At 45.6% G+C, this 13,492-nt stretch overlaps 1 pseudogene; it reads right to left on the reverse strand.

The window, feature by feature from the left end:
- Positions 1 to 2,069: 2,069 nt before the first annotated feature.
- Positions 2,070 to 8,177, reverse strand: LOC145350330 (tubulin alpha-1A chain-like; annotated as a pseudogene).
- Between the last annotated feature and the right edge of the window lie 5,315 nt (positions 8,178 to 13,492).

The raw sequence follows: 13,492 nt of genomic DNA on the forward strand, positions 1-13,492 counted from the left end.
TTAACCCTAGTACCCTGGTCAATATTCATTCCTCCAGCTACAGTAAGTTAATTATATTGATTACTTATTCACTCATGAGTTCCCTACCCAAAGGTAGGTCCTTAACTATCTTGTTTGCATTGTCATTTATCTTGGTGATGGTTTTGTGTTACCCTCCACTGCTGGGACAGGATAAGGAGTCAGGTTCCAGGTCTACATTAGCCAAATGAGGAATTGAACCGGGAATGATGGCAACATTCTGAACCACGCTCTAGCCACCAGCCCCTATCAGCTTGCCTGCACTTCAGTAATTAAGGCACACAGTAGCTAGCACTGCTGCCTCACAGCACCAGGTCTGATTCTGGCCTCAAGTCACTGTCTGTGTGGAGTTTGCACATTCTCCTCGTGTCTATGTGGGTTTCCTCTGGGTGCTCTGGTTTCCTCCCACACTCCAAAGATGGGTGGGTTAGGCGCACTGGCAATGCTAAATTGCTTTATAGTGTCAGGGGGAGCTCTCAGAGTAAATAGGTGGGGTTATGGGGTAGGGCCTGGAAGGGATTGTGGTTGGTGCAGACTCGATGGGTCAAATGGCAGCTAAATTTTCAGAGGACATCAAAGTAGGCAGGAAAGTATATTGTGAAGAGGACATGAGGAGGTTACAAATGTTGAGTGAGTGGGCAAAAACTTGACCGATGGAGGCTGACGGGGGAACATGTGAAATTCAAGATTAATTTAATTCATCTAAGGAACTACAGGCCTGCTACAAGAGACAGATATAACTCCAAATCGGAACTATATTTTTCTTTTTCAGCATTCAATCTTTGTGAACATGATATCTCATTTAAACTTCCAGATTCTGTTAGTGACAGCAAATTTAGAACCATTACAGGGACATAGCGGTGGTTTGGTGATGCCACTGGACAAGTAATCAATGTGCCCAGGTTAATGCTCCAAGGAAAAGGTTCAAATCCCACCACAGCAGCTGATGGAACTTAAATTAAATTCATTAATCTGGAACATAAAACTAGTTTGTGATGTTGACCATAACAACAATCACTGACTGATGTAAAAAAACTACTTAGTTTACTGATGTCCTTTAGGAGAAGAAATCTGCCTTCCTTATGTGTGAGTCCAGGCCCACATCATTGTGGTTGACTGAAATATTCTAGCAATCCACTCAGTTTAGCATTGGGTAGGAAGAATAAAAACAGAATATTATTGAAGTAGAGAATGACTACAGAATGCTGAGGCACAAGGAGGTCTAGGAATTCTAGTGCAGGAGTCACAATATGTTAGTATGCAGTTACAACAATTAATGCAGAAGGCTAATGGAATGTTGTCATTTTTGATGAGCAATTGAACCCTGAAGAAAAAAAATGTCATGATTCAGTTATACAGGGCATTGAGGGGAGACCACATTTCAAATTATGTCCCATTTTGGTCTCCTTTTTTCAAAGGAAGGATTTAAATGTGTTGGGGGCAGTTCAGAGGAGGGTTATTAAATTAATACCTGGAATGAGCGAGTTGTCTTATGAGGAAAGGTTGGACAGACTGGGCTTGTTCCTACTGGAGTTTAGAAGAGCGAGGGTTGACTTGATTGAAGTATATAAAATCCTGAATAGTTGTGACAAGATGGATATAGAGTGGATGTTTCCTCTTGTGGGCAAGTGCAGAACTGGAGGGCACAGTTTTTAAAATTAGGTGAGAACTTATTTCTTCTCAAAGGGTTGTGCAACTTGAACTTTCTGTCTCAGCAGGTGATAGGGACATTGAATATTCTTGAGACAGGAGGTAGATAGATGCTCTTACTCAACAAGAATTGATGGAAATGTGAAATTCAAAACAACTAGACCAGCCAAGATCTTAATAAATGCTGGAACATGCTCAAGAGCTAAATGACCACCTTCTGCTCCTAATTTGTATATTCGGAAATCAGAGTCTAGAGCAAGCAGTCAATTGAAATTAAACACCTTCTCTTTAGGGTGAGGAGGAATAAGAAAAACCACATACAATATTTAAACAAATTGCTTTAATTTAATTCAGTTTTAAACAAAACTGGGAGAGACATTTAAATCAAGAATCAAAATCAAACAGGCCATGATTTAACATTTCAGTATTCTTCATCACTTACACTATCTACACTGTCTGTACCAACCTCTTCATAATCTTTCTCCAAGGCTGCTAGGTCTTCACGGGCCTCTGAGAACTCCCCTTCCTCCATCCCCTCACCCACATACCAATGCACAAAGGCGCGCTTGGCGTACATCAGATCAAACTTGTGATCGAGGCGAGCCCAGGCCTCAGCGATGGCCGTGGTATTGCTCAGCATACACACAGCACGCTGCACCTTGGCCAGGTCTCCACCAGGCACCACAGTGGGCGGCTGGTAGTTGATGCCAACCTTGAAACCAGTTGGGCACCAGTCAACAAACTGGATGGAACGTTGAGCCTTCATGATAGCAATGGCAGCATTGACATCTTTCGGCACCACATCACCCCGGTAAAGTAAGCAACAGGCCATGTACTTGCCATGGCGAGGGTCACACTTAACCATCTGATTGCCTGCATCAAAGCAAGAGATGGTGATCTCGGGCACAGACAGTTGCTCATGGTAAGCTTTTTCAGCCGAGATCACTGGAGCATACGTCACCAGAGGGAAGTGAATACGAGGATAAGGCACCAAGTCTGGAATTCTGTCAGGTCGACATTCAGTGCTCCATCGAAGCGGAGAGATGCTGTGATTGACGAGACAATTTGGCCAATCAGCCTGTTCAGGTTGATGTAACCAGGACGTTCTAAATTCAGGTTCTTTTGGCAGATGTCGTAGATGGCCTCATTGTCGACCATGAAGGAACAATCAGTGTGCTCTAGGGTGGTGTGGGTGGTCAGGATGGAATTGTAGGGTTCCACCACAGCTGTGGAGATCCTTGGAGCCGGGTAGACTGAAAACTCCAGCTTGGACTTCTTGGCATAGTCTAGAGAGAGATGGTGCATCAACAGAGAGGTGAATCCAGAGCCAGTGCCACCTCCAAAACTATGAAACACCAGGAAACCTTGAAGACCTGAGCATTGATCAGCCTGAGGGGCAAGGGAGAGGGTCAAAGAAGGCAGTAAAGTATCAATATAGATTATTTTCAAGGCTCATATTTCATTATGAGTCAATGCCTCTGCTTTCTCAGAAGTCTAAGGAAATTTGGCATTTCTGCTATGACTCAAATTTTTATAGATACACCATAGAAAGAATGCTTTCTATGGTGTATCACAGCTTGATACAGCTCCTGCTCTGCCCAAGACTGCAAGGAACTATAGCAGGTCATAAATGAAATCCAGTCCATCACTCAAACCAGCCTCCCACCCATTGACTCTGTCTACACTTCCTGCTGCCTCGGCAAAGAAGCCTGCATAATTAAGGACCCCGTGCATGACCTTTTCCCATTGGGAAAATGATAAGAAAAGTCTGAGGACACCTACCAACCGACTCAAGAACAGTTTCTTCCCTGCTGCCATCAGATTTAAGAATGGACCCACCTCACATTAAGTTGATCTTTCTTTACACCCTCACTATGACTGTAATGCTACATTCTGCACCCTCTCCTTTCCTTCTCTACAAAAGGTATGCTATATATAGCGCACAAGAAACAATACTTTTCACTGTTTACTAATACATGTGACAATAAATCAAATAGAATCATTTGAATCAAACTGATATGGAATCGTCATTTGGCCCATTGCGCACATTTGGAATCTTTTGAGAGCGTGTTCCGACTTGGTCATCTTCTCCCTACGCTACTCGTTATCCATAGCCCAACAAACTCCCCAAGTAGTTATCCAATAGCCTTCTGAAGGTTATGAATCTGTATAAATTTAATGGCTCTGAATGCTCAGAGTTTTATAAAAAGATACACTTGCCCTTGGATTACCAACCCTCCTGCTTGTGGAAACATTTTTTGTTTATTCACTTCTGAAATTCCTCATCATTTTGAGCACTAAGTCATATTCCTTCTTCAGTACCTCTGCTCTAAGGAGGACAACCCCAGCTTCTCCAGTCTCTCCGCATTAACTGATAACCTCATCCCAGGTACCAGACTCGTAAATCTGCCCTCCAAGATTCCCACGTTCTTCTTAAAGCATGGCACTCGGTGCTCTAGCTAAGACCAAATGTTTTATACCAGTTTTATCATAACTTCTAAAAAAAAAACACACAAGCCAAGTACTATGGTTACTGGAAACAGGAAATAAAAATTGAAAATGATGGAAAGATGCAGCAGGGTGGCAGCATCTGTGGAGAGGAAAACGGAGTTAACGTTTCACGACCGTATGATTCTTCAGATTCTTAACACTGACTCCTGGGGAGCTTCACATCATCATAGAATCCCCACTGTGCGGGAGAGGTCATTCAGCCCTTTGTGTCTACATCAACCACAATCCCACCCAGGCCCTATTCCCGCAACCCCACATATTCACCCTGCTAATCCCCCTGACAATTTAGCAATCAACCTAACCTGCACATCTTTGGACTGTGGGAGGAAACTAGAGCACCCAGAGGAAACAGATACAGGGGGCACGTGCAGATTCCACATAGACAATGACCCAAAGCCAGAATTGAACCCAGGTCCCTGGCATTGTGAGGTAGCAGTGCTAACCACTGTGCCATCGTGCTGCCCATCAGTCCAACAAACACACACGCACCACCATTTTCTGCCACTTAGCCAATTTCATATTCATGTTGCCACGGGTTGCTTTTATTCCAAGACCTCTAACTTTGCTCAAAGTTATTGTGTAGCACTTTACCAAAACACCATATGGAAGTCTCTGTACACCACATGTTGTCCCACGTGGCACACTGTCTAATTTAATCTCATGTACCCCTGTGAAATTTTACTATCTTAAGATGCGACACAAATGCAAGTTGTTGTTGCTGCTGCACAAGATATTACCAAAAGAGCAGAATTAGGCCACTCGGCCCATCGAGTCTGCTCCACCATTCAATCATGGCTGATATTTTTCTCATCCCCCATTCTCCTGCCTTTTCCCCCCCATAACCCCTGATGCCCTTATTAATCAAGAACCTATTTATCTTAAAGGCACTCAATGACCTGGCCTCCACAGCCTTCTGCTGCAAAAAGTTCCACAATTGCACCACTCTCTGGCTGAAGAAATTCCTCCTTATCTGTTTTTAAAAGACACACCTTTAGTCGGAGGTTGTGTATGAATAAGGATTAGGAATCAGTGCAGGCTCGGTGGGCTGAAGGGTCAGTTCCTGCACTGTATTGTTCTTTGTCACCAAGATAAGCTCCTTCACTACTGCCACGTCAAATTCATCACAGGCTGCCTGGGTCAAATGGACGACTCCTGTACTGACATTACCGCAGTAAGTCTTTCCGGGGTTAGATCTTCAGTTTTTGTGGCCGGGGTGGGGGGGGGGGGGGGTGCGGTGCGGTTGCGCTCACCACCACCTTCGAGGGCACTTGGGGGATAGGCAACAAATATCCAGCCTTGCTAAAGCAAGACGTACCTACATAAGAAATAGGAGCAGGAGTAGGCCATCTAGCCCTTCGAGCCTGCCCCACCATTCAATAGGATCATGGCTGATCTGAAGTGGATCAGTTCCACTTTCCCCCCCAATAACCCTTAATTCCCTTATCTATCAGAAATCTACCCGTGACTTAAATATATTCAACAAGGCAGCCTCCACCACTTCAATGGGCAGAGAATTCCAGAAATTCACCACCCTTTGAGTGAAGAAGTTCCTCCTCAACTCCGTTCTAAACTGCTCCCCCCCCCCCCACTTATTTTGAGGCTATGCCCTCGAGTTCCACTATCCTTTCTAAGTGGGAAGAATCTCTCTGCCTCCACCCTATCCATCCCCTTCATTATCTTGTAAGTCTCTGTAAGATTCCCCCTCAGCCTTCTAAACTCCAACGAGTACAGGCCCAGTCTATTCAATCTCTCTTCATAAGCTAACCTCCTCATCTCTGGTATCAGCCTGGTGAACCTTCTTCAAATATAAGAATGAATGTGAACACCCACCAGTTTGTTAATTCTTTCCAAGACTTTATCAATGATCTGTGCACCAATGCAGTAACGGCCACGGGCATAGTTATTAGCAGCATCTTCCTTCCCAGTGATGAGCTGCTCAGGATGGAACAGCTGGCGATAGGTCCCAGTACGGACCTCATCTGCAAAAATAACGATGGAGAAATGTTGTGATAATGTGATCCAAAAAGTAAGTCAATAATTTAGAGTAACTGTCCACCAGCTTCAACATTAGAAATATAGAAAAACTACAGCACAATACAGGCCCTTTGGCCCACAAAGTTATGCCAAACATGTCTCTCTCTCTCTCAGCTAGATAGTCAACATCTTTTCCCAAAATGTAGGGGAGTCTAAAACTGGAGGGCACAGGTTTAAGGCGAGAGGGGAGAGATACAAAAGGGTCCAGAGGGGCAATTTTTTCCAGAGGGTAGACAGTGTCTGGAACAAGCTGCCAGAGGCAGTAGTGGAAGCATTTAGACCGTTGTATAGGTAAGATGGGTATAGAGGGGTATGGGCCAAATGCAGAAAATTGGGATTAGTTTAGGGGTTTTTTAAAAAAAAGGGGCAGCATGGACAAGTTGGGCTGAAGGACCTGTTTCTATGCTGTAAACCTCTATGACTATGTCCAAAGATGTGTGGATTAGGTTGATTGGCCATGCTAAAATTGCTCCTTATTGTCCTGAGATGCGTAGGTAAGAGGGATTAGCGGGTAAATGTGTAGGGATGTGGGCATAGGGTCTTGGTGGGATTGTGGTTGGTGCAGACTCGATGGACTGGATGGCTTCTTTCTGCACTGTAGGGTTTCTATAACTCTCTCCATCATTAACACACAGAGGTAGCCGCACATACCATGGGACAAACCCAGCCGAGGCGGTGGCATAGTGGCGATAGAATTGCCCTGGAATCCTCAACACCAGGAAAAAGATGGGCAAGGAAACCTCCTGTCGTTTCCCAATACCATCCCCTTGGCTGATGAATCACTACTCCTCCATATTGAACACCAATGAGAGGAAACAAAGGGCGAGAGGACACTAATAAAGAACTCTGGATCGGGGACTTCAAGACCCATCACCAAGAGTGGCTCGGTAATACCATCACAGACTGAGCTGGCCAGATCCTGAAGGCCATCGCTGCTAGACTGGGAACCAAGAGGGAAAAACATAATTGCCCTTATTCTCACCAAGCTGCCTGCTATAGATGCATCTGTCCCTGACAGTATCAGTAAGAGTGACCACTGCACACAGTCTTTGTGAAGGCAATGGCTAGGATCTGAAACAGCAACTGTTTCAGTTTCCACAAACACTTCCTGACCTGAATATTTCCAGTATTGTTCATTAGAGATAAAAGATTTACATAAGTTATAGTCACAGTCGATAGACCAGCCATGTAAATCTTATTCATAGAATCCCTAAAGTGCAGGAGGAGGCCATTTGGCCCATCAAGTTTGCACCAACAACAATCCCACCCAGGCCCTATCCCTTTAACACCAACTATTTACCCTAGCTTGTACCCCTGACATTCAGGCAATTTAGCATGGACTGTGGGAAGAAACCTGAGCACCCAAAGGAAACCCACACAGACACAGGGAGAATGTGCAAACTCCACATAGAGTGACCCAAGCCAGGAATCTGGTGCTGTGAGGCAGCAGTGCCAGGGCCATAACCTCTGTGCCACTCAATCTTGCATGGGATATGGGTATCACTGCCAGGCCACCATTTATTGTCCATCTCTAACTGTCTTCGAGAAGGTGGATTCTTACGTTTTATATGTCCACACCTCAGTAGGATCATAGAGTTCATTACAGCTCTCCTTAATCATTGTGCCAATATCAGTTGTAGAGAAATGGGGAATTGTAATCCAGGTTCAATCCCATCATCCCATGTAGCACGTACTCCACTCAACACATTTTACAGTCACGCCGTCAAACTCTTCCATAACATTTGTAGACTTGGATACAGCACATTACCGATCACAGTTGGCTCCAAGTCCACAAGGACTGCCCTGGGCACATGTTTCCCAGCTCCCGTCTCACAGAAGAAGGTGTTAAAGGTGTTATCTGCCCCTCCAGTGCTCGAGTTATCAAGTTTGTATCCATCAGGCTGGATCCCATGTTCCAAACAGTACAGCTCCCAGCAGGCATTGTCCATCTGGACACCAGCCTGGCCAACATGAATGGAGATACACTCACGCTGCAGAGGGAAGAAAAGTCAGAGGGATGGCACTGCAACAGCAAAAAGTTATTTTTGTCACTGTTAACGTGTGGCATCCATGTCTAGGAACACAAAACTTTAAAAATTCAAGGCTCACAGGACATTCCCCCACCTCCGCCCACCTCTAAAATTAAAGTGCTTTACCCCCACCCCCATGTTCCCTTGGCCACCATCAAGTTTAGTTGATTAAAGTTGATTTATTAGTCACAAGTAGGCTTACATTAACACTGCAATGAAGTTATTGTGAAAATCCCCTAGTTGCCACGTTCTGGTGCCTGTTCGGGTACACCTCTGGCAGCTTGTTCCAAACGCTCACCACCCTCTAAAAACAAAAAATTGCCCCTGTGGATCCTTTTGTCTCTCTCCCCTCTCACCTTAAACCTATGCTGTCTAGTTTTAGACTCCCCTACCTTTCAGAAAAGATATTGACCATCTACCTTGTCTATGCTCCTCATTATTTTATAGACTTCTATAAGGTCACCCCTCAGCCTCCTACGCTCTAGAGAAAAAGTCCCAGTCTATTCAGTCTCTCCTTTTAACTCAAACCACCAAGTCCCGATAGCATGTTAGTAAATCTTTTCTGCATTCTTTCTAGTTTAATAATATCCTTTCTATAATAGGGTGCCCAGAACTGCACGCAGTATTCCAAGAGTGGCCTTACCAATGTCTTATACAACTTCAACAAGACATTCTAACTCCTGTATTCAATGTTCCAACCAATGAAACCAAGCATGCCGAATGCCTCCTTCGCCATTCTGTCTACCTGTGATTCCACTTTCAAGGAGCTATGAACGCATACCCCTAGATCTCTGTTCTGTAACTTTCCCCAATGCCCTACCATTAACTGAGTAAGTCCTACCCTGGTTCAATCTACCAAAATGCATCACCACACGTTTGTCTAAATTAAACACCATCTGCCATTCGTCAGCCCACTGGCCCAATTGATCAAGATCTCGTTCAATTGGAGATAACTTTTTTCACTGTCCCTAATGCCACCAATCTTGGCATCATCTGCAAACTTATTAATCATGCCTCCTATATTCTCATCCAAATCATTAATATAAATGACAAATAACAGTGGGCCCAGCACTGATTCCTGAGGTACACCGCTGGTCACAGGCCTCCAGCTTGAAAAATGAAAGATGAAGATGATACAAGCTTTTTCTATTCCAATTTTAGCATTGGGGTAGATAAATAAAGTAACATTGCATCTTTTCAACTGTCAAGCCATGAGTGCACCAAGACACAAACCCTCACTCCGCACAAGTGCACCAAGACAGAGTCCACACTCCTCACCTCCCCACCCCCACTCCCATTCCGACAGCCCGGATTATGTGCTCAAGCCTTCGGAGCAAGACGTGAATTTTCAACCTTATGACTCCAGGGTTAACCCACTGATCAAGGTTTGACCAAGCAACATGTCAGGCTGGTAAAGTCCATGCACATGGGGAAAGGGGATGTTGGGGGGAGGGGAAGGGGATGTTGGGGGGGGGGGGGGAGGGGATGTTGGGGGGGGGGGGGAGGGGATGTTGGGGGGGGGGAGGGGGCAATATCTTACGCAAAAAGGTAGTGTCGATTATAAAAGAAAGTGTTGCCTGTTCTCCGATAGTTCATTTAAAATAGAATCAATGGCTTGTACATTTTATGCAAAGGCATTAAACAAATGAGTTATTAGAAAAGGTATAGTTTGCATGGGATGTAAAGATAAGTTAAAAAAAAACCTCTGCGTTCCACAACATGCTCCGATTACAATCTGGGAGCACGGGGACATGTGGAGACCATTCAGATCCAAGCCTGTTCCACCATCTGATTAATTCTGTTCCGATGTTCTTGAATATCTCGATTAACCCAGAATCTTGAGAGAAAAGAGAAAGTTCCAGATTTCTGCCAATCTTCATTTGAAGAGGTTCTTCCTGTCCTTTAGCCTAGTTGTAATGTCTCTCCAGTACAGGACTCACTCCACCGCCCCCCCCGCCCTTCACTCCGCCGCCCCCGCCCTTCACTTCACCGCCCCCCCCGCCCTTCACTCACTCACCCCCCCCCGCCCTTCACTCACTCACCCCCCCCGCCCTTCACTCACTCACCCCCCCCGCCCTTCACTCACTCACCCCCCCCGCCCTTCACTCACTCACCCCCCCCCGCCCTTCACTCACTCACCCCCCCCGCCCTTCACTCACTCACCCCCCCCGCCCTTCACTCACTCACCCCCCCCGCCCTTCACTCACTCACCCCCCCCGCCCTTCACTCACTCACCCCCCCCGCCCTTCACTCACTCACCCCCCCCGCCCTTCACTCACTCACCCCCCCCGCCCTTCACTCACTCACCCCCCCCCGCCCTTCACTCACTCACCCCCCCCGCCCTTCACTCACTCACCCCCCCCGCCCTTCACTCACTCACCCTCCCCGCCCTTCACTCACTCACCCCCCCCGCCCTTCACTCACTCACCCTCCCCGCCCTTCACTCACTCACCCCCCCCGCCCTTCACTCACTCACCCCCCCGCCCTTCACTCCACCGCCCCCCCCTGCCCTTCACTCACTCACACACCCCCCCCACCTCCATCTCCCCACTCAGTGTAGTTCCTTTAACTGAGAGAGAAAATGCTGGAAAATCTCAGCAGGTCTGGCAGCATCTGTAAGGAGAGAAAAGAGCTGATGTTGCGAGTCTGCCAGACCTGCAGAGATTTTCCAGCATCTTCTCTTTCGGTTTCAAATTCCAGCATCCGCAGTAATTTGCTTTTATCCAGCGTAGTTTTTTTACGCTATCAATTCCCTTAATGATTTTAAGCACCTTCTGGTCATCCTACTATAGAAAGGATATTATTAAACTAGAAAGAGTGCAGAAAAGATTTACTAGGATGCTACTGGGACTTGATGGATTGAGTTGTAAGGAGAGGCTGAATAGACTGGGACCTTTTTCTCTGGAGCGTAGGAGACTTAAGGGTAGTCTTATAGAGGTCTATAAAATAATGAGGGGCATATTTAAGGTCAACATCTTTTCTTAAAAGGTAGAGGAGTCTAAAACTAGAGGGCATAGATTTAAGGTGAGAAGAGAGATACAAAAGCGTCCAGAGGGGCAACCGTTTCACACAGAGGGTGGTGAGTGTCAGGAACAAGCTGTCAGAGGTAACAGTAGAGGTGGGTGCAATTTATCTTTTAGACAATTATATGTATACAATGGGTACAAGGGATGTGGGCAATTGGTACTAGTTTAGTGGTTAAAACCAAGGGTGACATGGACAAATTGGGCCAAAGGGCCTGTTTCCAAGCTGTAAACCTTTATGACTCTATAACTCTAAGTAGAGCGCCTGCCTGAACCTTCCAAACACAAACTGAGTATATGCATCCTGTCTTCAGAATTTGAGCAACTCCAATCTCCCTGAGGCATGGTGTCCAAAACTGAATGTAGTATTTCACAGGAGATGTGTTCCAGGCGTTACTGAAATATCACTCTCGACTCTTTGTAATTCAACTACATTGGAGATGAAGTTTTTTAATTTATTCTTTCGTGAGACATGGGTGTCACTGGCTGGGCTCAGCATGCCCATTACTAATCGCCCTTGAACTGAGTGTCTCACTCGGCATTTCAGAGTCAACCACATTGCTGTACCTTTGGAGTCACTGTAGGCCAGCCTGGGTAAGGACAGCAGATTTCCACAACAATCGACAATGGTTTCATGGTCACCCTCACTGAGACTAGCTTTATAATTATTAACTGAACTTCAATTCCAACAGCTGCCACGATGGGATGTGAACCCCTGTCTCCAGAACATTAGACACAGTCACTCTGGTTTGCCACTATCTCCTGTGACTTTCCTGTGACCAGAGAATGAAGAAGTCTCTATCTATAACATCAACAGATTTAAAGTGAGCAGAGCTCTGTAGGATTTCCAATTCTCAAAGGTAAACGTAGATACAAGCTTTTACTCAAAGATACAAGCTAAACTGGGACATTTGCATCACTCATTTAAATCAATTTATCTCCATTCACAGTTTCCCCCACAAACAGGGATCAGAACAAAAATATATCAATCACTGAAAGTTGTGTCAGGTCAGTGAGGCCATAGCAACATAAACCAAGTACCAAGGTTATGTGAACTTTGGTAAGATCACACTTGGGAAGACTGTGTGAAATTCTGGACAGCATGGGCACTGGAAGTGTAGAGAAGAATTATAAGGAGCGTCAGTATTTAATCAGGAAAGAATCGACTTTCTGGATCTCATAAAAATGGCTGGGGTGGGGGGTGATTTTCCTCAGAATGGTAAAAGGTTTGATGGAGTGGATACAGAGGAAATGTTTCCTCGTGGGGAAGATCATAACTAGAGACAGCCAATGAGATAAATCACAAAGAAATCCAATAGGGAACTCAGAATAAAACTTTTTTTTTAAAACCCAGAAGGAGATGCAAAAGTGGTCAAATTTGTATTTGGTGGAAGCTGGATAAACACAAGGAAGAGAAAAGAGAATTACAATGATAGAGGAGGCTCAAGGAGAATAAACACCAACGTGAATTGGATGGGCCAAATGTTTCTGCAGCATATACCATAGGTATGTGGACAGAGACTCTGTCTCTCCCACTAAATCAGAAGTGATCCCTCTCTCTAACCAGGACTGATGAGAATCTGCACAAAGCACAGGACCACATCTTTAACTTCAAGGACTCCCTCTTCCAGCTTCAACAGAGTAAAGGTTGGTGTCACACTGACCAGTTCCTACCCACTCACCATTTTAATGTTCTGCTCTTTTTCTCTCCCTTTCTCTGATGTAAGAGGTGAATCAGTAGATGTACTGACCAACTCAATCTGGGGGGAACGAGACAGAGGCTGAAACAACAGCAAAGACCATTCCCAGAGCTGTTCCTATCATCACCGTGTGGGATTGGTTAAAAATAAATGAGTCAAATCAGGAAAATTACAACCAGCTGAAGTTACACACCTTCCAAATGAGGTGTCATTTCCAAAAAGCTCCCTCCCTCTTCCAGGGCAAAACAAATAAACTAACTCAAATTAACTCAGGGACAAAGTAAAAGGGCAGCTCCCTAAAAGGAGGGGGTGTGGGGGTTGCACTCCCTTTTTGTTTTCCTGTTTTGTTTGTTCTTCAGTCCCACGCTCCTGATCTACAGACACCTGGTGCGGAGAGGGGCGGGCCAGGATGGCGACCTCCTCGTGAGCCTGCTCCTGGGCCTGGTGAGATGCGCCATCAATAGGTCCAGGCAGCGGGTGATCGATGGGGCCATCCATCCCGACTGCCTGCCCCTCTACCACGGCT

Source organism: Carcharhinus amblyrhynchos, chromosome 11 (assembly GCF_965287045.1).
Source record: "Carcharhinus amblyrhynchos chromosome 11, sCarAmb.v2.hapA, whole genome shotgun sequence".
NCBI classification, from domain to species: Eukaryota; Metazoa; Chordata; class Chondrichthyes; order Carcharhiniformes; family Carcharhinidae; genus Carcharhinus; species Carcharhinus amblyrhynchos.